Below are 25,311 nucleotides of genomic sequence, written 5' to 3'. Positions count from 1 at the left end.
AAAACTATTGCAAACCCAAGTCAGAGGATCTCAGGAGAGTGCCCCATGAAAGAAAGATGGGTATGTTTTGAACAAGAAAGTAAAACCAACTTAGAGGATACATTCAAGGAGAAAGAAGAGCAATTGAAAGGACAAAGGGATAGGGAGGGACAAATAAATGGTAAGAATCTTTTTATCTATATGGTGGAAAAGATTACAAAACAATTTAATTTGACTGATTGTTGGGTGTGCAAGGGGACACACTTAAAATTTGTCCATGGGATGGTATCAGTTTGGGTCCCCTAAACATTTTTAAATGGATTACATGAAAAAAAAGTATGGTAGTACCCAAAAGAAGGGAAGGAGAGTGGAAGCTCAAATCCACAATAATAGGGGAAGAGTGTTTATCAAGGAAAGGGAAAATGTATACTATAGAAGCAGGAGAAACACCATGTGATAGATATCTAGCAGCAAATGACACACACACCCCAGGTGGATCCCAGAAACCCCCCATTCATATTGGTCAATAGAAAAAACTGAAAGTAGATGTGTATACAGAGAAAAACTGTTTGAATGCTTAGGAGATTATATTAACCCATTCTGGGCAATAGAAACCCTATCCAAATATTGGAAACATACAACAAATCAAGATTCTAATTTCTGGGATGCACCTAAAAGTTTTTTTTTAGGTCTGTGGTAACACGGCATATGTGAAGTTACCGGGAGGGTGGACCAGGAGTTGCACAATTGGAGCAGTAAAACCATCCTTTTTCTTACTGCTTAAGGATGTGAAATCAAACTTGGGAGTCCCAGTATATGATGATCTGGCCAGAAAGAAAAGGAGTTTATTTGGCGGAACCCAAAATTGGAAGAATGAAAGTTGGACCCCACAAAAGATTATCGATACTTATGGGCCAGCTACCATGGCCCAAGGTGGATCCTGGGGGTACAGAAGCCCAGTATACATGCTCAATCGAATCATCCGTTTACAAGCAGTACTTGAAATAATGTCCAATCAAACAACTCTGACCATTGATCTCTTGAGCCAGCAGCAACCACAAACATGATCACTAATTTACCAAATTCGATTGGCAGTGGACTACCTCCTCGCAGAGGAAGGAGGGATCTGTGGGAAATTTAACATTTCAGAATGCTGCCTAGAGATCGATGACCACAGTCATGTAATTAAAAACATTACTCAAATTATTAGGAAACTAACCTATGCTGGAACGCAAAAATGGACCCCCTTTTTGGAGACCCCGATTGGTGGGACAACTTGTTCACCTGGAACGGTAAATGGTGGAAGAAATTGGTCTTCTTTGTAGTGCGTGCACTAGTAAGTGTAATATTTCTACCATGTGCAATTCCATGTCTAGTCCTGATAGTACCCAGCATTGGCCAAGGCAGCATCATGCTGGAAGGTAACGTAGAAGGGAAAATGACAAAAAAATAACTCTAATAAAAGAACAGAGTGATCAGAATGCCAGAGATATGCTTGAACAGTATGAGAAACTGAGAAAATTAGAAATTGGACTTTAAAAGGTTGATGCAGGCTAGAAGACTGATCAAATCGGTAGAGGGGGAATTGTTAAAATAGGTCAGAAACTATTGTAAAATAGTTGATCGCTGTTGAGCGTGTACTGTTGGTTTGGTTATGGTAAAAGGGGTTTGAAGGGTAGTTAGAAGAAATACGGTACTCCACGTACCGTATTACACCTAAGTAAAGTGCAGCCCCCCCCAAGGGAAAGGAGCCAGCCTGGACTGAACTGCCACGGGCCAATCGAGCGCCTTAAACCTTCATGCAAATGAGGGATCCAAAAAGAAACCGATCCAAAGGGACAAAAAACAGGATAAAAAGGGGGCTTCTGACCCACGGAACCTGTGCTGCTCCACCTGGAACGTCGGGGACGTCGCTGCTCAGAAGACCCAGCGCCGGCGCTGCAGCATCCTTGAGGGGAGCGCTCCTGCTCAGCCCGCGGGCCTCCATGCTTTAGGCCTTTCTTTTTTTATTACATTAAGTGCTGAAATCACTTTTCGTACTGGGAATGTTTCTAACAAGTATGCTTGTGTTAAAGTGCCTGCTTGGATTGCAATGAACACAGGATGAGGACACCTGTACAGATCTGCCAACGATCAGCACTCACCGTCTGAAGGCAGTGAGGGCCGGGGCCAAAACTGAAGATGATGATAAAAAAGGACTAAAACCACAACCAAGGAATACGCATGCTCTAAAAGGGTGGAACCGAGGAGGGGGAGCCACTCTAAACAGTTCTTGGAATATGTAAACTAGTTTGGAAAAAAAGTTTACTATGCATAAGGGTCTATGAATATGCAACAGGCTGATGGGAGGGAAAAGGTATTTAATGGGAATCTCCAGAGATAAGTGTGCTCCTGGTTCAGTGCCAAGATGCACCCGGCCGTAACAACCTTTGCTCTAAGGTCCTTGTCTCCTATCGTCCTGTATTAAAATGTTTAAATTTTCACAGGAGAGTGAGCGTGTTTTTCACAGCCCCGAGCAGAGAGCTCTGCCCGGGGGCTCCCGGGAAAGGCGGCGGCGCTCGGCAGCGGCCCCAGCCCGCGGGAATTCCCCCGCACCGGGACAAAATCCTGCCCCGAAGGAGGCACTTGGAACGCCCGCCTGCGGCTCTCCCTGCCCCAAAGATCCCGGCAGCGGCCCCGCTGTCGCAGCTGCGGCTCTGGAGCAGGGAGGCTCCGCGGGACCCCCGGGCTGTGCCCCCTCCCAGGCCGTGCCCGCCCCGGTGCTGATGTTCCGCCCGGGCTCTCTCGCTGCTCCCGGCTCCCGCAGTCCCGCCGTGACCGGGCACCGACCGCCCGGCGCCGCAGGGCCCCGAGCCCCTGCCCAGCAAAGGGTCGGTGTCCATCGCCGGCCCTTGCCGGGGGCTCCGGCCATTGCCCGGCCCCGGCACAACCTGCAGCTCCCAGCGCAGCTCCCCCGAGCCGGGCACTGCGGCTTCCGAACGAGGCAGAATATTCAGCTCACGGAAACTCTGTTAGCTCTGCTGACATGTGCAAAACCAGCTGCTGCTGAGGCAATCCCAGCTCCGACTGAAGCCTTCCCACCCAAAACGCTGCCTTCGGTTCAGACACACCATTAAGAATCCAAGAGCAAACTGAAAGCTGATTAGAGAATCTTGGAAAATCACATCCGAGAACATTTTGTGATAAAATCACAAATGTTAACAGAAGCTGAGAAAGTCAACAATGTTAGAAAACAAGCTTCCAACACTGGGACTAGAAGAGCTCAGGCAATCCATTTGAATGGAATGAGCCCTCTCTTTCTGACATGGGAGCAATGCCATGGAATTTCCCAAACCAGGGAAATGGGGAGCCCTGGCAGCAGCGGCTTCACACGCAGCAATGACACAGAACAGGGCAGGGCAAGAGGCTGACAAAATTCTAACTTCTACTTGCAATGAAGAACCTGTTTCTACTATAGCCACTATTAATATAGAGTCAAAAAGACTAAAAATACTAGTAATACCAACTGTACCATTATTAGCAAAAATAGAGATCATTGAAATCATAATGGTAATAAAAACCCTACCATACTTATACGAGGTTTGCATGGCCAGGTTTTGGGAAGGGAGGGGCTCTAGGAGCACCTTCTGTGAGAGCAGCTGCTCCTCCATGTCCCACAGAGTCAATTCCAGCCCACTCCAGGATGGACCGGCCACCAGCCAAGGCTGGGCCAGTTAGAAATGGTGGTAACGCCTTTGGGATAAGAGATTTGAGAAAACAAAAACTGGTGATCGTTTTATTGTAACTGTGAGCAGGGAAGAGCCAGTGAGAACATGTGAGAGGAACAGCTCTGCACACCCCAGGGCAGGGCAGAAGGGGCAGGAGCTGCTCCAGGTGCTGGAGCTGATTGCCCTGAGATTCCCTGGTGCAGTCCCTGGTGAGGCAGCTGGGCCCCTGCAGCCCATGGAGGGCACGGAGAGCAGAGATGCACCTGCAGCGCCTGGAGGAGCCCGTGCCGGAGCAGGGGGATGCCTGAGCAGAGCTGTGACACCACGAGAAACCTGTGCTGGAGCAGGGACCTGGCAGGGACCTGCAAACCCCTGGAGAGAGGAGCCCACGCTGGAGCAGGGTCCTGCTAGGACCTGTGAGCCCATGGAGGAGCGAGCCACGCTGCAGCAGTTTGTGAAGAACTGCTGTCCCTGAGATGAACTCACCTTGGAGAAGTTCATGGAGAAGTGTCTCAGGGAGGGACCCCAGCACAGCAGGGGAACGACTCCTCTCCCCGAGCAGCAGGAGAAACTAGAGGTGATGACCTGACCAGAACCCCCATTCCCTGTCTCCCTGCACCCACTGGGGGAGGAGGTAGAGCTGGGAAGGAGGGAGGGATGGGCAGAAGGGGTTTTTAAAGCTTTATTGTATTTCTCACTATCCTGCCCTGATCTGGATAGCAATAAATTCCACTAATATCTCTAATTTCAAAAATGTTTTGCCCATGATGGCATTTGCTGAGTGATCTGCCCCAGTCCTTAACTCAACCCATGAAGCCTTCCTTCTGTTTTCTCTCTCCTGGCCATCTCTGGAGGGGAGTGAGAGAGCAGCTTTGGTGGGTGCCTGGCATCTAGCCAGGGTGAAGAGACAACACTTCCTTTCCTTCATTCTTTCTTTCTTTCCAGAGGTCACCGTGCAGAGGTTGAGTGGGGCTTTGATGGAGGGAGTGAAGGTGGTGGGGAGTGGTGGGGACAGGAGCCACAGGGACATGGGACAGGCATCAGAGGGGCCCGGGCAGCTGGCAGGGGGCAAGGCCTGTCCCCCTGGCCCAGCAGCAGCCCCGTGCCCTGCCCAAGGCGCTCCCAGCAGGGGCTGGGCCCCAGAGGCAGGGGGAGAGCCCAGTCCCGGGGGCGGCGTTTCTGCCCCGACCCCCGTCCAGCCCAGCCTGCCCCGTGTGCGCAGTGACCGCTGGCACGGGCTGCACTGGACACTGTGACCTGCTGGGGACACTGAGAGCTGCCCCGCTGGGACACTGCCCTTGGCACTTCACAGGCACCAAACAGACCCCAGCCAGCACCGCCCCTGGTCATGTCCCAGGCACCGGAGAGCATCACAGCCAGCCCGCTCCTGGTGGTGTCCCAGGCACCAGAGCACATCCCAGCCCCGCTCCTGGTCATGTCCCAGGCCCTACGAGTGTTCCAGGTGTGGGAAGAGCTCCTCACACAGCCCAGCCTTGACCCAACACCAACAGAGGCACCCCCAAGGGCAGCCCTGCGAGTGCCCCCAGTGTGGGAAGAGCTCTGTGCGCTGCTCCAGCTCCATCCCCCACGGGAGGATCCGTGCTGGATGATCCCCAGTGAGCCCCGGTGGGCAGAGCCCCGGTGATCCGTGGTGCCGCTGATCTGTGTTGGGAAGACACCTGGCTGGGGGCTCCACATCCTCCTGGCTCCCCTTGGCCTGGATTTTTCTTTTCATTTCTCTTTGCCCTTTCAAAACCCTCAAAAGCAGGTAAAAATAAAGACGTTGAGCTAAGACAAGGATGGGGACATGGGGGTCTTGCAGGGAATGTGGGGGATGCTGGGTTCGAGGGACCGGAGGGTTCCTGGGAGGGCCTTGGGGGTTGCTCAGGGCTTTGGGGACACCAGGCTGAGCGGCTCCGGTTGCACTGGGAGACCCTGGTGGAGGTTCTGGGGAAGCTGGTCAAGGACCCCCTGTCCCTGCCCCATTCCTGGTCCCATTCCCAGTCCCTGTCCCCATTCCCGGTCCCTGTCCCCATTCCCATTCCCTGTCCCCGTTCCCATTCCCTGTCCCCATTCCCGGTCCCTGTCCCCATTCCCGGTCCCTGTCCCCATTCCCATTCCCTATCCCCATTCCCGGTCCCTGTCCCCATTCCCATTCCCTGTCCCCATTCCCGGTCCCTGTCCCCATTCCCATTCCCTGTCCCCGTTCCCATTCCCTGTCCCCATTCCCATTCCCTGTCCCCATTCCCGGTCCCTGTCCCCATTCCCATTCCCTGTCCCCATTCCCATTCCCTGTCCCCATTCCCGGTCCCTGTCCCCTCTCACCGACGCCGCCGCCATCGCTCCAGCCCCCCCGGCCCTCACGTGACCGAGCAAACCCCGCGCTGCTCCCGCCGTATTTGCATAGCCCCGCCCCTTGGCCTGGCCCCGCCCCCGCCGGCTGCAGCCGCGTCCGGGCGCTGTTTGCTCCCAGTTCCCTCCCAGTGCTCCCAGTGAGGCGGTACTGGGAGGGAGAGCGCTCCCAGCTCCTTCCCGGTGCTCTCACCATCGTTCCCAGTGCTCCCAGTGAGGCGGTACTGGGAGGGAGAGCGCTCCCAGCTCCTTCCCGGTGCTTTCACCATCGTTCCCAGTGCTCCCAGTAAGGCGGTACTGGGAGGGAGAGCGCTCCCAGCTCCTTCCCGGTGCTCTCACCATCGTTCCCAGTGCTCCCAGTAAGAGCGGTACTGGGAGGGAGAGCGCTCCCAGCTCCTTCGCGGTGCTCTCACCATCGTTCCCAGTGCTCCCAGTAAGAGCGGTACTGGGAGGGAGAGCGCTCCCAGCTCCTTCCCGGTGCTCTCACCATCGTTCCCAGTGCTCCCAGTAAGAGCGGTACTGGGAGGGAGAGCGCTCCCAGCTCCTTCCCGGTGCTCTCACCATCGTTCCCAGTGCTCCCAGTAGCGCTCCCAGTGCCGGGCGGGGCGGGGCCGCTTTGGAACCCCCCCAGGGCAGAGCGCGGCTGCTTTTGGGTGTCGGCACCGCCCGAGCCGGGCTGGGAGCGGAGGAGGAGCGGGAGGGAGAAGAGGGAGAGAGGAGGAGGAAAAGGAAAGGGGAAAAGAGGAGCGGGAGCAAAAGAAGGACCAGGAGGAAGAGGAGCGGGAGGAAGGACAGCGGAGGAGCGGGAGGAGGAGCAGCCCCAGCCCCAACCCCACGCGGTTCCCCCGCTCGGGCCGCGGCTCCTGCGGCTCCGCCGGCATCGCCCCCCCAGAACCGCAGGGGAGCGGGGAGGGGGAGCTCGCAACAAATCCATCGGGGGGTCTCCGGCAGGGTTGTTTGGCAGGGCAGGGGATGTTTGGGTCTTGCAGGACCCCAAAGCAGAGCCGGAAATGGCCCTGCAGGGACCTTGGGGGGTGCCACGTGGCGATCACCCGGTACCGGCAGGCAGAGGAGGGATATCAGATATGAGAAGGTCGGAGACCGCCCAGCCCCGAGCACCCTCAGCGCTGAGAGGGACACAGAGCCCCTGGTCCCCAGCCCTGCACAAGCATTCCCTGAGGCCAGAGGGATGGAGACCCCCCGAGCACCCCCAGGGTGAAGGGACAGAGACCCCGAGCATCCCCTGGGCTGAGAGGGACAGCCTCTCACCCCCCCGAGCACCCCCTGGCACAGGGTGAGAGGGAGGGAGGGAGGGAGGGAGGGAGACCCCCCAGGCATTCCCTGGGATGAGAACAATGGAGACCCCCTGGAGAATGGCCTGGGGTGACAGGGACAGGGACAACCCCCCCAAGCCCCTCCCAAGCATCACCCAGGGTGAGAGGCACAGAGATCCCTCGAGCATCCCCTCGGACCGGACAAAAAAAAAAACTTGAGTTTTTTGAGTTTTTAAACAGATATAAGAAATCAAACTTAACTGCATAAAATACTTGACAGATATTTGATTTTCCCACAAGTCACTTGTGATGGAAACACAAACAAATCCCAAACATGAATAAACTGACAATAGAAGCAATTCTGTGGCAATTCCAAATTTCATCGGTTCCTGCACAGCTCCAGCTCAGCTGCTGGCAGGTTCTGATAAAAGAAAAGTGAAAATTTGTCCCAATACAGATTTTTAAAAGGAAGGCAAATCTATGTGCAGCTTTCACAAAGGAGACAGGGACGAAGAAAATAATGATTCTCACATTTGGCAAAGCCTCCAAGCCTGTGAATTCGGGAGTTATTTGGGAATTTAGACACTTGAGCTGGGCTTTTGGTAGGACTTTCATAGCCTTGTGTTCCTCACCTTGTGGTGAATGATCCTTGTCAGTCTTGCTGGTATCATTTGCTTCCTTTCCTGCAGTGATTTTAACAAACTTTTCTAGGGAGGACAACAAAATATTTTCTTTACACTGGCCACCCATAACAGCCATTTTCCTCATAAATTCTCCCAAAAGTCGCTCAGAGGAAGCTGCATCCAAGTTTCCAAGAGCTCCTCCAGAAAGAGCCCAAACCTCCTGAGAGGAGGGAGCCATGCTGTTGTCAAAGGCACTTGGGGTCAGACAACAATGCCCTGAACTCACTGCGCCAAAATAATGTCTCAGTCTGGTTAATAAAATTGTTAGAGAGATGCCTCTGCCCCAATTAAGGTGCTAACGAGACCAAATCCCAAGTGGATTTTATTGAAGAGTAAATGTGAGGCAGAGAGAGAGATGGAAAGAAAGAGAAAAGGGGGGAGAGCATGGGAGTGACAGGGACAGAGACCTCTCCTGGGGCAGGGCAAGTGTGACATTGTCCCCTGTGTGCGGGGCCTTCCCAGGGTAGGGGTTTTACACCTGAGCCAGTTTGGGAAAGAGGGGTGGTGTTCACCCCCCCACCCCGAGCAGGGATTGCCTCACTGTTTCAGGGTGCAATGTAAGATGTAACCCAAAGTATGTTTTCAGTCACCATCTTCATAAACTGTGATAAACAGGTGGGGCAGTGTTCTTTATCTCTTCCATGGCTCAGCCCTGATAACGCCCTCCTGGGGCTGTCTTCTGTTAATGGGCCATTGAGTGCCACTGCAGGACTGATAAAATTACATCATCCCATTGTGGGATGCTCCGCCCAGGGGGAGGAACCAAGCATTCCTACCTGGATATAATCTCAGCCTTCCAACGCCAGGACCACCTTGCCTACTGGATTCCCAGAGGACAAGAGCTCCATTACCACCACTGGACCTTCAGAGGAAGACCAGACCCTTCTACAGGATCACTGCTTTGACAGAATCACGATCATCACTCCAACAGGGCTGGAGCCTCCATTTCATCAGACGGGTACCACCACTCTGACCAACGGGGTGTCAGGTTATATCCTGACTCTGTCAGATTAAGCCAGTGTTTCTGTATCATTGCCTTGAGCTCAATTTTCTTATTCAATTGTCATTCTGGCTTAGACTGTCCCCCTGGATTGCCTTCAAACCAGTACAAAACTCAGTGTGCTCATACCTTGTTTTCCTCCCAAAACAGAATTTCCCATCCGCAGACGTTCGTGAAATGGAGGTGAAGGCTGTGAGGAAGAGGAAAGAACCCTGGGACACCCAGGCAGGTGAGGAGGAAGTCACTGCCCCTTTCCCCCTCTCTCCTGCTCCACCTCCCAGCCCAGCACGGCCCCCGGCTGCAGGACAGCCCCACTGCCGACCCTGTCCTGCTGGGGATGCACTGGGGGGATCTCCTTCCCCTTCCCTCTGGCACAGGGGCAAATCTCATCGTCTCCTTGTCCTTCTTCCCTCAGACAAGGAGCTGAGGATGGAGGCCAGGAAGGACAAATCCCTGCAGCAGAACCTCGTGGAAAAGGCCGTTTTGAGCAGCTCCACAGCACTGGAATCCAACAAGGAGGAAAAGCCCTGGAGATCCCACAGGAGGAGGAGCTGCAAACCCAGCCCAGGGTGCTCTGAGGAGGAAAGACCCACCCTGTGCCAGGAAGGTGGACAGAGCTTCAGCCAGAGCTCAGAGCTGGTGGTGCATGAGCAGGTTCATGATGGGGAGAAGCCCTACAAGTGCTTGGAGTGTGGGAAGAGCTTCAGGAGGAGTTTCAACCTGATCTGCCACCAGATGATCCACACCGGGGAATGGGCCTATGAGTGTGGGGAGTGTGGGAAGGGCTTCAGCTGCAGCTCTGCCCTCGTCATCCACCAACGCATCCACACAGGGGAGAGGTCCTAGGAGTGTCCCCAGTGTCAGAAGAGGTTTCAGACCAGCTCCAATCTCCTCCTGCACCAGCGGATTCACACAGAGGAGAGGCCCTTCCGCTGCCCTGACTGCGGGAAGGGCTTCAAGCAAAACTCCACCCTTGTCACCCACCGGCACATCCACACTGGGGAGAGGCCCTACAAGTGTCCCCAGTGTAGGAAGAGCTTCACCCAGAGCTCTCACTTGAACCAACACCAACGGAGGCACCAGTAAGGGAAGCTCTGTGAGTGCCCGGACTGCAGGAAGAGCTTCATGCCCTGCTCCAACTCCATCCCCCATGGGAGGACCCACATTCCCTGTGATCCCTGCTGAGAAGACACCTGGCTGGTGGTCTCCATGTCCTCCTGGATCCCCATAGGCACCTGGATGAACACAGAGGCAGGAACATCCATCAGGACTCTGATCTAAACTGGAAATTCATTGGGAGAAAGTGATTTCTTGACTTTACACCCCAAAAAATCTCACCCACTCTGTCCAGTTATTTACTCTGGTGGCATCAAGCAGCGCTGCATGATCTTCTAGGTCTTTTCAATTTAAATAATTTCTTTCTTCACCATGTCTAAACAACCAAAACTTGGGTGAAAATAAAGAAATTAGGCAAAGAGATCTAAAGCTGCACCATTTACCAGGATTTGGGGGTGAATTTGGGGTTGGTTCAATACAATATTTGGGAAGATTTGGGTGTTCTGAAGCTATCAAAGGCAGGGCACATGTCCACAATTGTCGGCGAACCCAATGGGAAGAATGATGATGTCTGACTTAGTTCAGAAGGCTGAATGATTTCTTTATTATAATTATGCTATGATACATTAATATACTATATAAAAGAGGATACTAAAAACTACATGCTACTCTCTCTAACTATCCTTTCTAACTCCCAACTCGTGACCCTGTTCTCCAGAGTCCAGACACAGGTGGATCCGATTGGCCATCAGGCCCAAACAATCCACTGTGATCCAACCAGGCATTCACTCTAGGTAAACAATCTCCAAACACATTCCACAAGAGAAAAACAAGGAGCAGAAATAGAAATTGTTTTCTCTTTCACTTCTCTCTGTGCACCTTTATAAAAATCCTGAGAGAGAGAGAAGTGTGCTTGCCACAGGGATGGACACTGATGGTTTCTGTGCCAGGCTCTCTGAGCCCAGCCCAGCTCCCTGCAAGCTCTGCCAGCTGCCCTGAGCTCTGTGCAGCACCCAGGGCCTCTCCCCAGCACAGCCCAGCCGGCTCTGGCCCCACAGCTCTGCTCAGCCCAGGCTGCTCTGGCCACTGGCCCCATGGCCTCAGCCCCTGGCCAGGGCACAGCAGCAGCTGCAGCTCAGCCAGGACTCAGCCCCAGCCATGGGGGAAGGGGCTTGGCCAAGGCCAAAGGAGGCTCCCTGGGTGCCCTGCTCCCCTCGGGCTGAGGTGCTGAGAGCTCTGCAGCCCCTGCTGCCATCCCATCTGCCCAGGCCAGCACAAGAGCCCGGCCTTGGGGCCCTCCAGAGCTGCTCCTGCTCCAGGCCCAGGGCCCGTCCCAGAGCTGGGGCAGCCACAAAGCTGTCTTAGGGTGACGTTATGGTGCTTGTATCCCCAGTCATGTGTTCTGTTTATGCCTGATATTATGTTCTGCACCATCAGGACTGACTCTGAAAATGAAGGATTTTTTTGTCTTTTTATCAGCTGGCTCAACTCCCCCCATGGTCTGTGTATAGGAGAGGTTTGGCTTGCTTGCTTGCTTGCTTGCTTTTCGCTTTTCTTTTACTTTTGCTTATTAGTTAGTTTAGCTAGGCTAGGCAGTCCAATTTTTACCCTGGACTGTTTTTTTTCCTCCTTCCCTTTCCCCATTCTGAATATCATCTGAACCTACTCCAGACCAGGACCTGGGAAACACCAAGAGACACCGAGAGCCTCCCCTTTGTGACCTGCAGCAGCCATCCCCTGCGCCAGAGACCGAGAACTGGGCGACCACTCCCAGAGAGACTTTCTGAATTTGTCACCTCTTCAGAACGGTGAAAGAGTTTTGTCATCTGGTGTTGTTTTTGTACTGGGGAGAGTTTGCTTGTTAAATAAACAGGTTTTTTTCCACTACTCTCCGAGGGAGTTCTTCCCGAACCAGGTGGGGAAGGGGCCGTGAAGGTTTGCTTTCTGGGGGCTCCTTCCGGAGGTCTTCTCCCAAATTTGCCCTAATCTAGGACAATCTAATCTGTGCCCATTTCTGTTCATTGCTTCTCTGATGGGGATGGAGCCTCAGCCACTTGGAGGTTGCTAATGAATTTTACTACTCCACAGGCCTCTTCTTTCTTGAGCTCTTCAGTTCAGGAATTCAGTGAGAAAGGCTCATAAAGATTTGTTTAAAAGTTCCAAATAAAAAAAGCCCATGGGAATAATTGACGTTTTCAATTCTTCTGTCATGAATTAGACAGATTTCAGTAGTGTATTTAAAGTGAATATACTGTTTCGAAAACTATGCAGAGAGAACTCTTTTGTCCTGTTTTCTTTTCCAGTTTATCCTGTTTAGAGATGGATATCAGCAATGTCCAATTGATACTGACCCCCAGCGCCTCCTAATGCAGTCTGAATAGATGTGAAAATCCAGACCCTTCACGTCTGGCAATCAATAACACTTTGTCCCCAACCCCTCCCCACCTTTTCCCTCATCCAACCCCTGGCACTCAGAGCAGCTGAGGAATGGAGTCACACCCAGGGATGTCCCCAGGGCTCAGGATGGGGGCCAGGTCAGTGAAATCTCTTGATTGCTGATCTGGACGAGGCCATCGAGGGCACCCTCAGTCAGTTCCCAGGTGAGCCCAAGCTGGGTGGGAGTGTGGCTGTGCTGGAGGGCAGGAAGCTCTGCAGAGGGATCTGGACAGGCTGGAGCCATGGGCCCAGGACAATTGGATGAGGTTCACCAAGGCCAAGGGCCGGGTCCTGCCCTGGGCTCACAACCACCCCAAATCCCTGGCTGTGCCCTGCCCCTGATCCCCACAGCCTGTCCTGTTTCCTTCAACCCTGCATTGCCAGGGACTTTCTGGGACAAGGGAGCTCTGCTCAGGGGATGGAGGGAGGTCCAAGCACCACCACTGGAGTGGGAACCACAACTCATCAGGTTTGTGTCCTTTGGGGGCCAGGAACTGGTGAGACTCAGAGGCACAGAAAGTTTCTCTTCATGGCCAACAGACCATGGTTGAACAGGACACAATTTAATAACAATCACACTCTTCCCTGAGCTATGTGCAACGTCCCAGCAGTGTTGGATGAGTCCAGCATCCACAAGTGATTTCCATACTAAAACTGATTTTAGACAAACGTCGTTCTGTGGTAGATATAAACCGAATTAAGTTCTTCTATCTGGTTGGTCATCCTGCAGTGGTGGCAAAACAGCTCAAATACTTCCTGATTTACAAAGCTGTCAGTGGTGGATGGAGAAGGGAGGTCAGGCTGCTTTTGGCTTCTGTCTCCCACCAGGCCCCTGGCGAAGAGCCTGGCTCTGTGTTCTCTTTCCTGTCCTCGCTGGCACTGCCAGGCTGGGATGAGGAGCCCCTCAGCCTTCCCAGCTCCCTCAGCTTCTGCTCACAGCCCGAGGGCTCCAGCCCCACCTTGGAGGCCCTTCCCTAACCCTGCTCCAGCTGCCAGACATCTTTCCTGCCCTGAGGAACCTAACCCAGGCCACAGGGGACCTGGATAATCCATGTCCTTGATGTCCTGGTCACACAGCCCTGGCCCCTTTTCCCCATGTCAGGCTCTGGGGTGGATCCTGTGGAACATCCTTTGGTGGAGGCTGTGGCTCCAGGTGGACCGGGGGGATACCAGGGGACAGGGACCCTGCTGGGCATGAACAGCATTGGACTTGTTGGGAGAAACTGTGAGGGGGAGCTGGGGCGGAGTGACCAACCCAGTGACCTCACACAGCCCTCCTGGGATGTCACACAGCCCCTCTGTGATGCCACAGACTGCTCTGGAATGTCACAGCCCATTCTCTAATGTCACACAGCTGGTCTCTGATGTCACAGCCAACTCTGTGATGTCATAATCCTCTCTGTGATGTCAGACCTCTGTCCTGTGATGTCACAGCTGGCTCTGTGATGTCACAGAGGCAATCTATGATGCCATAGCTTCTCAATGACCTCACATAACCCACTCTGTGATGTCATAGCCCACTCTGTGACCTCATGTTACCAGATGATAAATTGTCTCCACCAGGTGAGCTGACACCTGGAGCTTGTTCTCCAAAACCCCAGGCCTATGGAAACCACACAATGCCCATTGTGTCAGAAGGGGAACTGGAAGTTCACCAGCCTCAGTGTCCTGCCAGCTCAGCCAGGCCCACTGGAACATTGGGGTCCACGACCACCAGGGACCACCAGAGAGACCCCCAGGACAGAAGAGAGCATGGGTAAAGGGGAGGGGAAATATGTTAATGATTTTGGGGAAATGATTATCAGACGTGCGTTTAGTCCAGGACAATCAGTGAATATGTGTGCAAAATACAGAATATGAACAGTAACTTTCCTGTACTCAGCATGCTCGGCTTTGGGAGGAGCTATCCCCCGTGCACCCGGCTGAATAAAGAATGCTGCTTCTTAATGCTGCATTGGTGTGAAGGAGTTTTCTGTTTTGCCGAATTTTTGGTAACACTCCCACGCCCAAGGAAAGCTCTGTCTCCTGCTGCTCACAAACAGAGAAGGGCTGGTGGCAGATGTGGGGGTCGTTGGCTGCCTGGGGCACAGTGACCATGAAATAATCAAGTTTTCAATGTTCAGTGAAAGAAGGAGGGGCAGCAACAAAACTTCCATACTGGAATTAGGAAGGGCAGACTTTGGCCTATTTAGGATGGAGATTTGGGAAGTACTGAATCAGGTACTGATTTTTTAATGGGAAACAGCCCTTAAAAACAAAGTGGTCCAGGGAGGATGGACACATTTCAAGAAAGTAATCTTAAGGGGGAAGGAGCAGCCTGTGCCAGTGTGGCCAAAGATGAGCTGGTGAGGAAAATGACTGCCCTGACTGCCCTTGGAGCTTTTGTGGGAACTTAAGGGAAAAAAGAGGGTGTATTAACTTTGGACAGAAGGTCAGGCAACTTAGCAAGTGTTTTGGGATGTTGCTAGGTCATGGAGAAAGAAAAGCTGAGAGGTGAAATCTCAATTAGAGCTTTCATAGAGCTGGCCACTTCTGTGAAAAAAAGTTAGAGAATGTTTCTATAAATAAATTAATAGCAAAAGGTGGGATAAGGAGAACCCCTATTCTTTATTGGATGCCATGGACATAATAGTAACTTAAGATAAGGAAAAGTCTAAGCTACTTAACACTTTGTCTCAATTTTTAATATTAGGACAGGTTGTCCTCAGGACAAGTGTTCTCCTGAGCTGTTAGATGGGCACAGGGATCCATCCTAGGGGCAAGAGGGAGCTGGTGGATGAGCTCCCCAAGTTGCTCTCCATCATTTACCATCAGTCCTGGCTCACCAGGGAGGTCCCAGAGCACTGGAGGTGCCAGTGTGAGCCCATCCCCAAGAAGGGCTGAGAGGAGGATCTGGGGAACTCCAGGCCTGTCAGCCTGACCTCGGTGCTAGGCAAGGTTCTGGAACAGATCACCCTGAGTGCCATCACAGGGCACCCACAGGATGGCCGAGGGGTCAGAGCCAGACAGCGTGGATTTCAATGTCTTCATGGATGGTCTGGATGAGGGGTCTGAGTCCAGCATCAGGAAATTTGCAGATGACACCAAGCTGGGTGTGAGTGTTGATCTGCTGGAAGGCAGGAGGGCTCTGCACAGGGCCCTGGACAGGCTGGATCCAGGGGCCAAATCCAGCAAGGTGAGGTTTAACAAGTCCAAGTGCCAGGTCCTGCACCTTGGCCACAACAACCCCTGCAGCGCTACAGGCTGGGGACAGAGTGGCTGGACAGCAGCCAGGCAGAAAGGGACCTGCAGGGACTGATGGACAGCAGGCTGGACATGAGCCAGCAGTGTGCCCAGGTGACCAAGAAGGCCAATGGCTCCTGGCCTGGATCAGGAATGGTGTGGCCAGCAGGACCAGGGCAGTGATTCTTCCCCTGTGCCCAGCAGTGGTTGAGCAGCACCTCCAGTGCTGTAACCTGGTCTGGGTCCCCCAGTTTAGGAAGGACATGGAGGGGCTGGAGCGTGTCCAGAGAAGGGCAACAAGGCTGGTGAGAGGTCAGGAGCACAAGTCCTGTGAGGAGCGGCTGAGGGAGCTGGGGTTGTTGATCCTGGAGAAGAGGAGGCTCAGGGGACACAAGGCAGTGTCAGGGCACAGGTTGGACTTGATGATCTCCAAGGTCTTTTCCAGCCTTGCTGATTCTGGGATTCTATGAAACCACCCTTGGAGCAGTTGCAGGAGGAGCCCTGGGCCTCCTCTTCAGAAGCTCCAGCAGCCCAGGTCCCTCAGCTTCTCCTCACAGCCCCACAGCCCATCCTGTCAGTCCTGCAGAGCCTCTGCAGCCCCTCCTCACTGCCCAGAACAGGCAGCCCCACAGCCAGACACAGCAGCCCAGATGTGCCCCCCTGGCCTGGGCTGCCTCTGGCAAGGGAGCAGCACGAGGCACCGCAGGAGCCTGCAGACAATTCCTGCAGCACTTGTGGGATGATCCTGCTCCCCAAGGGACGTTCCCATGGTGCCAAGTCAGGAACTGGAATGGGGGAGTGGGGCCAGACAGGAAAGGGCAAACAGGGATGGGCTGTTTGCAGGGGAGGGAACAGGGTTGGGCAGCAGGAAATTTGTAGGAGGAAGAGTAAAGAAAGCAAAGGTGAAGCCAAGGAACTGCTCAGGGCAGTCTGGGGGTGGCTGCCAGGCAGCCCTGGCTCTGAGCAACAGCGTCTGCAGTGGGACAGGAAACTCCCAGCTGATGGGAACAAACTTTCTGGCTGGCTGCAGAGGCCAGGACAAAGCTGAGTGGTTTCCCTGGCGTCCCCCAGCCCTTCCTGGCCCCAGGGGCCGATGGCATTTGTGCTCCCTCAGGTTCCTGTCCCCACAGCAGCAGCATGGGGGTGCTCCCGCCTGCTGTGTGCAATGCAAACAGGGGCTCCTGAGCCAGCGCTGCCGTGGCTGTGCCTGCAAGGATGCGGCACCTGTGTGAGCTGGGGGAGAGGCCAGGGCTGCAGAGGGGGGATGTTGTTGGCAGCTCCATGAGGACGCTCTGGGACGCTGCCCTGGGCTGTCCAGCGCACTGGGGATGGATCAGCCCCTGCTCTGCTGCTCCTTCCCGTCTCCCCCAGGGCCCTTGCAGAGCACCAGCCATGCTGTTTGCCCCCAGCCTGCCCACGGCCAGCCTGGGGCTGCTCACGGGGGTTTTCTGTGCTGAGCACTGGCCTGGCCGTGTTCTTGAGAGAGCCTGGGCAAGGAGCCTGGAGCCCCCAGGCCCTGGCCTGAGGCGTCAGCGCTGCCCCAGCAGTGCCCATGGGCTGTCCCTGCTGCAGCCCCGGCACTGCCACCCCCAGGACTGTGCCCGGCCCCGAGAGCACTCAGGCCCTGCAGCAACACCAGGGCCACCAGGGCAGCGGGGCAGGGCCACGGGAGCAGCACTGGCAACACCAAGTGCTGCTGCTGCTGGGCACAGCTGCTGTGCCAGCACTGATCTGCCCCAGCTCTGCACACAGACATTGCTGCTGCAGCTCCAGAGAAGGCAACAAAAGGGCATCTCTGCAGAAAACTCTGCTGGGAGATCCTTGAGTTCCTTTAAATCCACCAAGAGAGCAGCTCCTCATTGACACAGTCTGTGGCCACAGGGAAGGTGGAGAGAAACAAAATGAGAAATGGCACAAACAATGACATTTCCTTGTGGACAATATTTAAAAAACAAAACAAAGAAAGAACCTCCAAAACTAAACCAACAAGAAGTATCAAATATGAGTTTTATTACAAGTGAGTTGCAGAAATTGGCCAGCAGTTTAATGTTCCTCAATCCATCCAGCCATCAGTGTCCACACTGCAGCCTTGAGCTCCTAGTTCCTCAGGCTGTAGATGAGGGGGTTCAGGGCTGGAGGCAGCACCGAGTACAGAACTGACAGTGACAGATCCAGGGATGGGGACAAGATGGAGGGGGGCTTCAGGTGAGCAAACACTGCAGTGCTGAGGAACAGGGAGACCATGACCAGGTGAGGGAGGCAGGTGGAAAAGGCTTTGTGCCGTCCCTGCTCAGAGGGGATCCTCAGCACGGCCCTGAAGATCTGCACATAGGAGAAAACCATGAACACAAAACAACCGAATGCTAAGGAGGTAGTGAAAACAGAAAGTCCAAGTTTCCTGAGATAGGATTTGGAGCAAGAGAGCTTGAGGATCTGTGGGATTTCACAGAAGAACTGGCCCAGGGCATTGCCATGGCACAGGGGCAGGGAAAATGTATTGGCTGTGTGCAGCAGAGCATTGAGAAAGGCACTGGCCCAGGCAGCTGCTGCCATGTGGGCACAAGCTCTGCTGCCCAGGAGGGTCCCGTAGTGCAGGGGTTTGCAGATGGACACGTAGCGGTCATAGCACATGATGGTCAGGAAATAAAACTCTGCTGACATGAAAAAGGCAAAAAAAAAGAGCTGTGCAGCACATCCTGACTAGGAGATGGTGGTGGTGTCCCAGAGGGAATTGTGCATGGCTTTGGGGACAGTGGTGCAGATGGAGCCCAGGTCGCTGAGGGCCAGGTTGAGCAGGAAGAAGAACATGGGCGTGTGCAGGTGGTGGTCGCAGGCTACGGCGCTAATGATGAGGCCGTTGCCCAGGAGGGCAGCCAGGGAGATGCCCAGGAAGAGGCAGAAGTGCAGGAGCTGCAGCTGCCGCGTGTCTGCCAGTGCCAGCAGGAGGAAGTGGCTGATGGAGCTGCTGTTGGACATGGGCTGTGGCCGCACATGGGGACCTGTTCATGGAGAAAGGACAGTGACAAGTCAGGAGATGCTGCTTGGAGCCAAACCTGGGCCATTCCCTGCAGACTGTCCTGCTGGGACTCACCTACCCTTGTTCCTGCTCTGTGAAAACCTTCACCCAGGTCCCTGCCTGAGCTCCAGTTGTGCTGGCTGAGTGTGCCAGGAGCAGCCAGGGTTGTGCATGGGAGCTCTCGAGGAGACATCCCTGCCCCGCTGCCTTGGGTTTGTGGCCCTGTGGCAGAGGGACAAGGCCGGATATTCAGGATTTGTCAGGGGAATCACTCCTAATGCAGAAAGGGTTGGTAGTATCTGCACTCCCAGGTCTACAGGACAAGGATAGCAAGGAAGAGATGTAGGGAATGTTTTTCCTACCCACACATCATTCCTGGCTCTCTGAGGTCAGAAATCCCCAGCATTCCTACTGCCCTCAGAGTTTGCCACTGAGAGATGTGAGCAGCAAGGGATTCCCTGTGGCTGAGGGCAGGTGAGGGGCTGGATGGGCTTGTTCCCCCAGCACTGCTCTGTTCAGCCCCCTCTGCTTCCCTGAGCATCTCCCTGGGCCTGGACATTCCCTCCTGAGAGGTGCCTTGTCCCTGCCAGCGCTCACAGAGCCCATCCCACCCTGGGTGCCCTCAGCCCGGCCGTACAGAAACCTGCCTGTGTGCAGGGCCCTGGCTGGGGCAGGGTCTGTGTGCAGCTGGGCGAGGGCAGCTCAGGAGAGCCCTGCTGGGCCCTGCAAAGGTGATGCTGCTGCTGTCCAGGGCTGAGGAGTGGCTGGAGGCCCTTTGGGAGGCTGCCAGCAGAGAGACTGACCACCCAAAGTCACAGTTCTGGAGTCTCTGTAAATGTTCAAAAATTCCTTTGATGATCCTGTGTGTCCCTTTCAACTCAGAATGTTCTCTGAATATCTGATTACAATTCCTGCTCTGCTTCTCTCATCCCCCAGTGGTCTATAACCAAAAGAGAAAAAAAAACCTTGCAACAGTGGTAGACCAGTAAAGTAAAAAACAGACCTTTATTGGAAGCTTCCACGTGTCCCAGTGGGGATGGGGCACACCCAGCCCTTGATTTCAACAATTTATTAAGTTTAATTAATCAGGATATTAAACAGGAACATCCAGTAGGAGATTCAGTTGCCCAAAATACACACCCCTGGCTCAACCCATTGGATTAGGTCCAAGGAATTCTTTGTTCCAGTTTTTGTTATCACTGCTCACATTCAAAAACCAAGCGCTGGGCTGCAGGACCCTGCTCTGCAGGACAGCCCTGGGCACCCCTGGCTGCTCTGCACAAGAGATGATCAGAGAATGTACTCACAGGGTCTGTGGGCATTGGGATGTTCCAGCTGTAGGAGATCACTCCAGGAGCTGCAGCTGCATTGTCCTGCAGCCAGAGGTTCCTGTGCCAAGGGCTGCCAGGGATTCTGCTCCAGGCACTTCTCAGCACCTTCCCAGCCCTGACTGATGGAAGCTCTCTGTGCCTCTGTGCTGTGCCTGAGCTGGCTGCAGGCAGTGCCCCAGCCCTGCTGGGCTGGGAGAAGAGCTGCTCATCCAGAGAAATGTGCTTTTGAAGCTCTCCTTGGTTACCAGGATCACCCTCTGTGCCAGGAGCCCGGCCCAGCTCAGCAGCACAGACACAGCACAAGGACTTTAATGACCCTCTGGGGCTTTGTGCTCAGGCCCTGAACATCAGGCCCTGAGAGGGAGCTGCAGAAACCTCTCCAGATCTCCAAGTCAGAATCCATCTCCAAAGTTCCTTTGACTTTTAATGGGTCCCACTGAGGGACACGACTGAGAAAGTGTCCCCAGGCCCCAGGCAGAGCAGAGAACTGGAGGCACTGATGACAGGTGGGGACAAAGAGAAGCCAAGTCCGGGTGCCCTGGGGCACAGCAGGGTCTGTGCCACCAAGGGCTGTCAGGAGACACCTTGTCCTGAGGCACTGGGGCCTCCTGGCACAGCCCCAGCCAGGCTGGGCACTGTCAGCCCCTTGTCCTGCCCTCACATCCCCCCCTAGCCCACATCCCAGTGGCCTCAAGGATCTGCTGGAAGGATTCTCTGGGGAGCCTTGCTCAGGAATGGCCCTGGGGGCTCCTTCATGCTCCCAGGGACTGCAGGTTTTTCAAAGCACTTTGGCTTTGGCTTTTGCCTTGGAGTCTCTGAGAGCTTTGTGCAATCCTGGCCTCCAATTATCTGCTGTAATTAGTCCCTGGAGAGGCTTTGTCAGGAACAACACTCAGTGGGGCTCATTAATGCTTCAAGGTACTTCAGTTCTTTTAAGGTACTTGGTGTTTCCCTTTTGATCCATACTCTGTGAGAGGTTTGTGCAATCATGGCCCCAATTATCTGCTTTAACGAGTCCCTTGAGAGCTTCGTGCTGACACTCAGTGGGGCTCATTGATGCTTTGAGATACTCAAGGAGTTTAAGGTACTTTGGGTTTTCCTTTCCACGCTGAGAGGTTTTTGTGCCATTTTGAGTCTCTGAGAGGTTTTTGTGCAATCCTGGCCTCCAATTCTCTCCACCAAGGACTGCCTGAGGAGCCGGTGTTGGGCATGGACCTCAGGCAGTCCCATTTATGGTTTGTGACTCCAACAACTTTGGGGTTTTCTTCTGGCTTTGACTCCTGGAAAGGTTTGTGCCATCTCTTCTCAGGGCCTGAGGTTCCAGGGCTCAGCTCCAAATGCACCACGGGGCTCATTAGGACAAAGCAAGTCCTGAAAAACCATGGCTCTGCCTTGATTTCCCTCTGCTTTAGTGCATTTCATTAGGAAGGTTTCCTACTGCAGTTATAAAGAAATATTTCAAAGAGTTTATAGGAAATATGTATTCCTATTTTAAAGGGGGTATTTTCCTACTGTTTTTATTACACAAGATTTGATTGCAGTATTCACTGATACTGACCCAGGGACTCTCCTGAGTTTGTCTGCCCAGGTCAGAGAAGCTGTGCCTTGAGCTCTGACCCAGTGTGGACAACCTTGCTCCACAATCCCCAGCTTCATCTGGTCTCTCCTCACTCACCTGGGATCTGCTTTGCCCAGAGAACTTGTCAGAACCCAGAATGTCCCTTGGACACTCTTGCATGTTCCAGGCCCAGGTCAAAAGCATTTGAGACCCTGGAATGCAGCCACAGACCCCTGTGGCTTTGGACCTGATCCATGGAACAATTTACCAACCTTGCAGGAAGAACAAGAAATCACAAAAGTTTAGATAGTATAGTAGAAGTAGTCAGAAATTGAAAGGAAGATTTTTTGAGTGCTGTACAGGGGGGTTTTAGGCCTTGTACAGAGGGGTCTGAGTTTTGTACATGGGGGACAGAAGTTATAAGATGGAGGGACTTGGGTGTGTCCTGTCCTTTTTCCTTCTTCTTCCTAACCTCCATGCTCTTGGTGATGTTGGCACTCACAGATTGGTTTACAGTAGAAAGTCACTGTTCAATATAGGTGATGGGCATTGGGGAAAAACCATAAACATTTAACACGTAATATGTGATATAAAAGAAGGCACCAGCTCCCTGGGCGTCAAAGTGTGCCCTTGCCTGACTGCTGAACGGAACGCAGCAGCTCAGGGAGAAATCTTTTAGGTAACATACAATAAACTACCTTGAGAACTGACGACTGAAGACTACTGAGCCTTTCTTTGGAGGCACGGGTTGGAGGAGAGACTTTTCCACCTTTCTGGGCCATCCCAATCAGGGAGTGAGACCCATCAAGAGCTGGCTGCAATCAGCCCAAGAGAGATTTTCCTTCTTTTATTTCTGAAGCACTCTAAAGTCCTGAGTTTCTCTGTTGAATTCAGACACCCTTCTCAAGTGTGTGCCAAGCCCAAGGTGCTTCCAAGGCCACTGCAGACCTGCCCTGAGCCAGCTGTGAGGGTGGATCATCATTCCAACTTGCACTGGGCCATTGCAAGGGGCTCTTGGCACGGACACTGCACTGACCCCACTGCTGGGTTTGGGTGCCATGGCATCCCTCATCAGTTCAGGTTTCCTTGGGAACCACCCCAAGGAGCCATTTCTGCAGCCAGGTTCCATGGCCACTTGCCTGCAGAGCTGTTGCTGCCCTCGGCTGCCATGGCAGCCCTCAGGACAAAGCGGTGCCGGGGCTGTTCCAGGTCCAATTGCAGGGACACTCGTTGGTGCCGCCAGGTGCCATGGCAATGGCCACGGGGACCGTTACTTAGTTTGGTGCCACGGCAACCGAGGCCTGGAGCCGTTGTGATGGTTGGTGCCATGGAAACCTGCCCTGGCCCCTTGCTCAGGGCTGCTGTCACTGCCCAGAGCCAGAGGGGATCCCTTGCTGGGGGCTTGTGCCATGGCCACCTGCCCTGTGCCGCGCTGGCCGGTCAGGCGCCGCGGAACCAGCAGCAAACGCCAGGGCCAGGGCCAAAGGCCAGGTCAGCCCGACAGAAAGGGGCAGTGCTGGGCACTGTTTCCATGGCAGCCCTCACTGGGGGTGACACCTGGGTCACCTGTCCTGGCAGTTGCCATGGAAACCCGGCTCATTGGGAATACAAGGGTGGACAAAGGTTTTAGTAGGGCCTGTCACAACGGGACAAAGGGGGGCGGTTTTAAACTAAAGGAAGGGAGGTTCAGATAAGAACAGATAAGGAGGAAATTTTTGATGATGAGGGTGGTGATACACCAGGACAGGTTCCCAGGGAGGTGGTCAGTGCCCCGTCCCTGGAAACATTCAAGCCAGCTGGGACAGGGCTCTGAACAACCTGATCTGGTGAAAGATGTCCCTGCTCATGGCGGAGTTTGGATGAGATGAGCACTGCAGAGCTCTTCCCATCCAAACCATTCCAGGACTGCAGGGGCAGAAGGGGCTGCTCAGTGCACTCCATCCACTGCCTCGACTCCTCATGGTCTCTGCTGGACCCCACATCCCACAGCCAAACCCAGCCCCTTCTCTGCCTTTCCTCCCCCTGCCCCAGCGGCTGGCACAGCCAGGGGGGCACAGGTGACCTTTGGGCTTTGCAGGGCTCAGGCACAAGGGCCGTGGCAGAGTCAGGGCTGAGGTCACACTCTGTGGGCTGGGGCCGAGCCCAGCCAGAAATGAGCCCTGAGGCAGCAGCTCTGCAGTGCTGGCCACCAGGCCGGCTTGCCAAGGGAGGCTTCTGGCCATGCCCTGCAAGCAGCTGCTGCTGCCAAGGCGCCTTTGGTGCCTCAGGCTCTCCCTGGCACAGCTCCCAGCACGGCACTCTGCCCTTGTGCCCGAGGCCTTCCCTGTGCTGGGGCTGGCCTGGGGCTTTTCCTGCAGCGGGACCTGCCCTGCTCCTGGCACAGGAAAGGCAGTTCCTGCTGGAGCAGGAGGCTCTGCCTGCAATGGGCTCAAACCACTCCCGCAAGGCCCTGTTTGCAAAGCCCCAGTGGGAAATGAAGGAGGGGGGTCATGCTGCTGTTGGGGTGAATAATGCTGAAACCAGCCTGACTCCTCCATCCCAAAGTTCCACATCCTCAGAGGGAGCTGAAGCTGTGGCACGGCTGGAAAAATCCCCAGAGAAAGGAACAACCAAGTGACACCACTGAGAGCTCCTGCAGAGCTGCTGAGCTGGCCCAGCCTGGGCACATCTGACTGACAGGGCAGCACTTCAGACTAGAAAAGCCCCATCCCAAATTTTAATGGCAGTGTCTCCTGACATTTCTCTTCTAGGAGGCCGTGGAGATTCCTCCCTGCAGTGGGGACACCCCCTCAAGGTCACTGCTCCAGGCTGAGCCAGAGATTTGCCCATGGTGGTTGGTTGGGGGGAGTGACATCAATCTCTGCTTAAGAACTGGTTTTTGTTTAAAACAATTGCTTCAAAATTGCTTCCTGCTTCAGCCTGAGTGTCCCTGAAAGAACAGGGCATCTTTCAGGCACTTCCAGAAGCTCAGGGATCTCATTTCATGAGGAATCTGGGATGCAAATGGCCTTGTAAGAAGGACAAAAGCAGAAGCAATGGACTAGAAATAATTAGAAAAAATTACCCTTCTTCCAGAAAAAGTCCACCAAGTCATTCCCTGCATTTCTCCTTTTCAAATTCTTTTCGTCACCTACTCTCAGAGGTCCAGCCTATTCTGGTGCTTATCTTGAACTGACTGTGCTCTTGATTTATATCAGCACAGGAGATGTAGAATCACCCAAACTGAACACAGAAACAAACTCCCTCTGTCCCATTTTCATGTTCTAGATCACTTTCCAGGTGTCCATTGAGATGTGGGAATGATTATCACACAACTCTCCATTTCTGGCTGCAGGCTCTGGAGATTCCTTCTCTGAATTCAGTCAGGCCTGTATTCCCTAACAAGTCCTGGTTCCATCTCCTGTTTCCCAAGGCTGGAACAGTCACAATGAAAACCTCACCAATGGCACAACTCCCCAGCTCACCAGAAAAAGAAAGGACAAGCTGTCAAGTTCTCCAAACCTTTGTCCTGCTCTGCTGCAAGAGTCCTGCTGCACACCTGCTGTGGAAAGCCAAGAGAAGCTGCAGGTGGTGGCACATCTTGTGACAGGAGCTCAACCTGGTTCTCCAGGAAAGGTTCTTGAGAAGAGCAGACAGGACTGTGGAGAAGATTCCTGGAAAACTGAAACAGCTTTCCAGAAGTGAAATGAAAATTGAA

At 53.9% G+C, this 25,311-nt stretch overlaps 1 long non-coding RNA gene and 2 pseudogenes across 1 annotated transcript in view; 2 read left to right on the top strand and 1 right to left on the bottom strand.

The window, feature by feature from the left end:
- LOC137463945 (uncharacterized) overlaps positions 1-25,311 on the top strand; it is a 223,569-nt gene that overhangs the window by 88,479 nt on the left and 109,779 nt on the right. The window lies entirely within an intron of this gene.
- On the top strand, positions 9,213-10,110 carry LOC137463916 (zinc finger protein 239-like; annotated as a pseudogene).
- On the bottom strand, positions 17,807-18,685 carry LOC137463915 (olfactory receptor 14J1-like; annotated as a pseudogene).

Source organism: Anomalospiza imberbis, chromosome 32 (assembly GCF_031753505.1).
Source record: "Anomalospiza imberbis isolate Cuckoo-Finch-1a 21T00152 chromosome 32, ASM3175350v1, whole genome shotgun sequence".
In the NCBI taxonomy this organism is placed as follows: domain Eukaryota; kingdom Metazoa; phylum Chordata; class Aves; order Passeriformes; family Viduidae; genus Anomalospiza; species Anomalospiza imberbis.
This window is presented reverse-complemented; position numbering and strand designations above follow the sequence as displayed.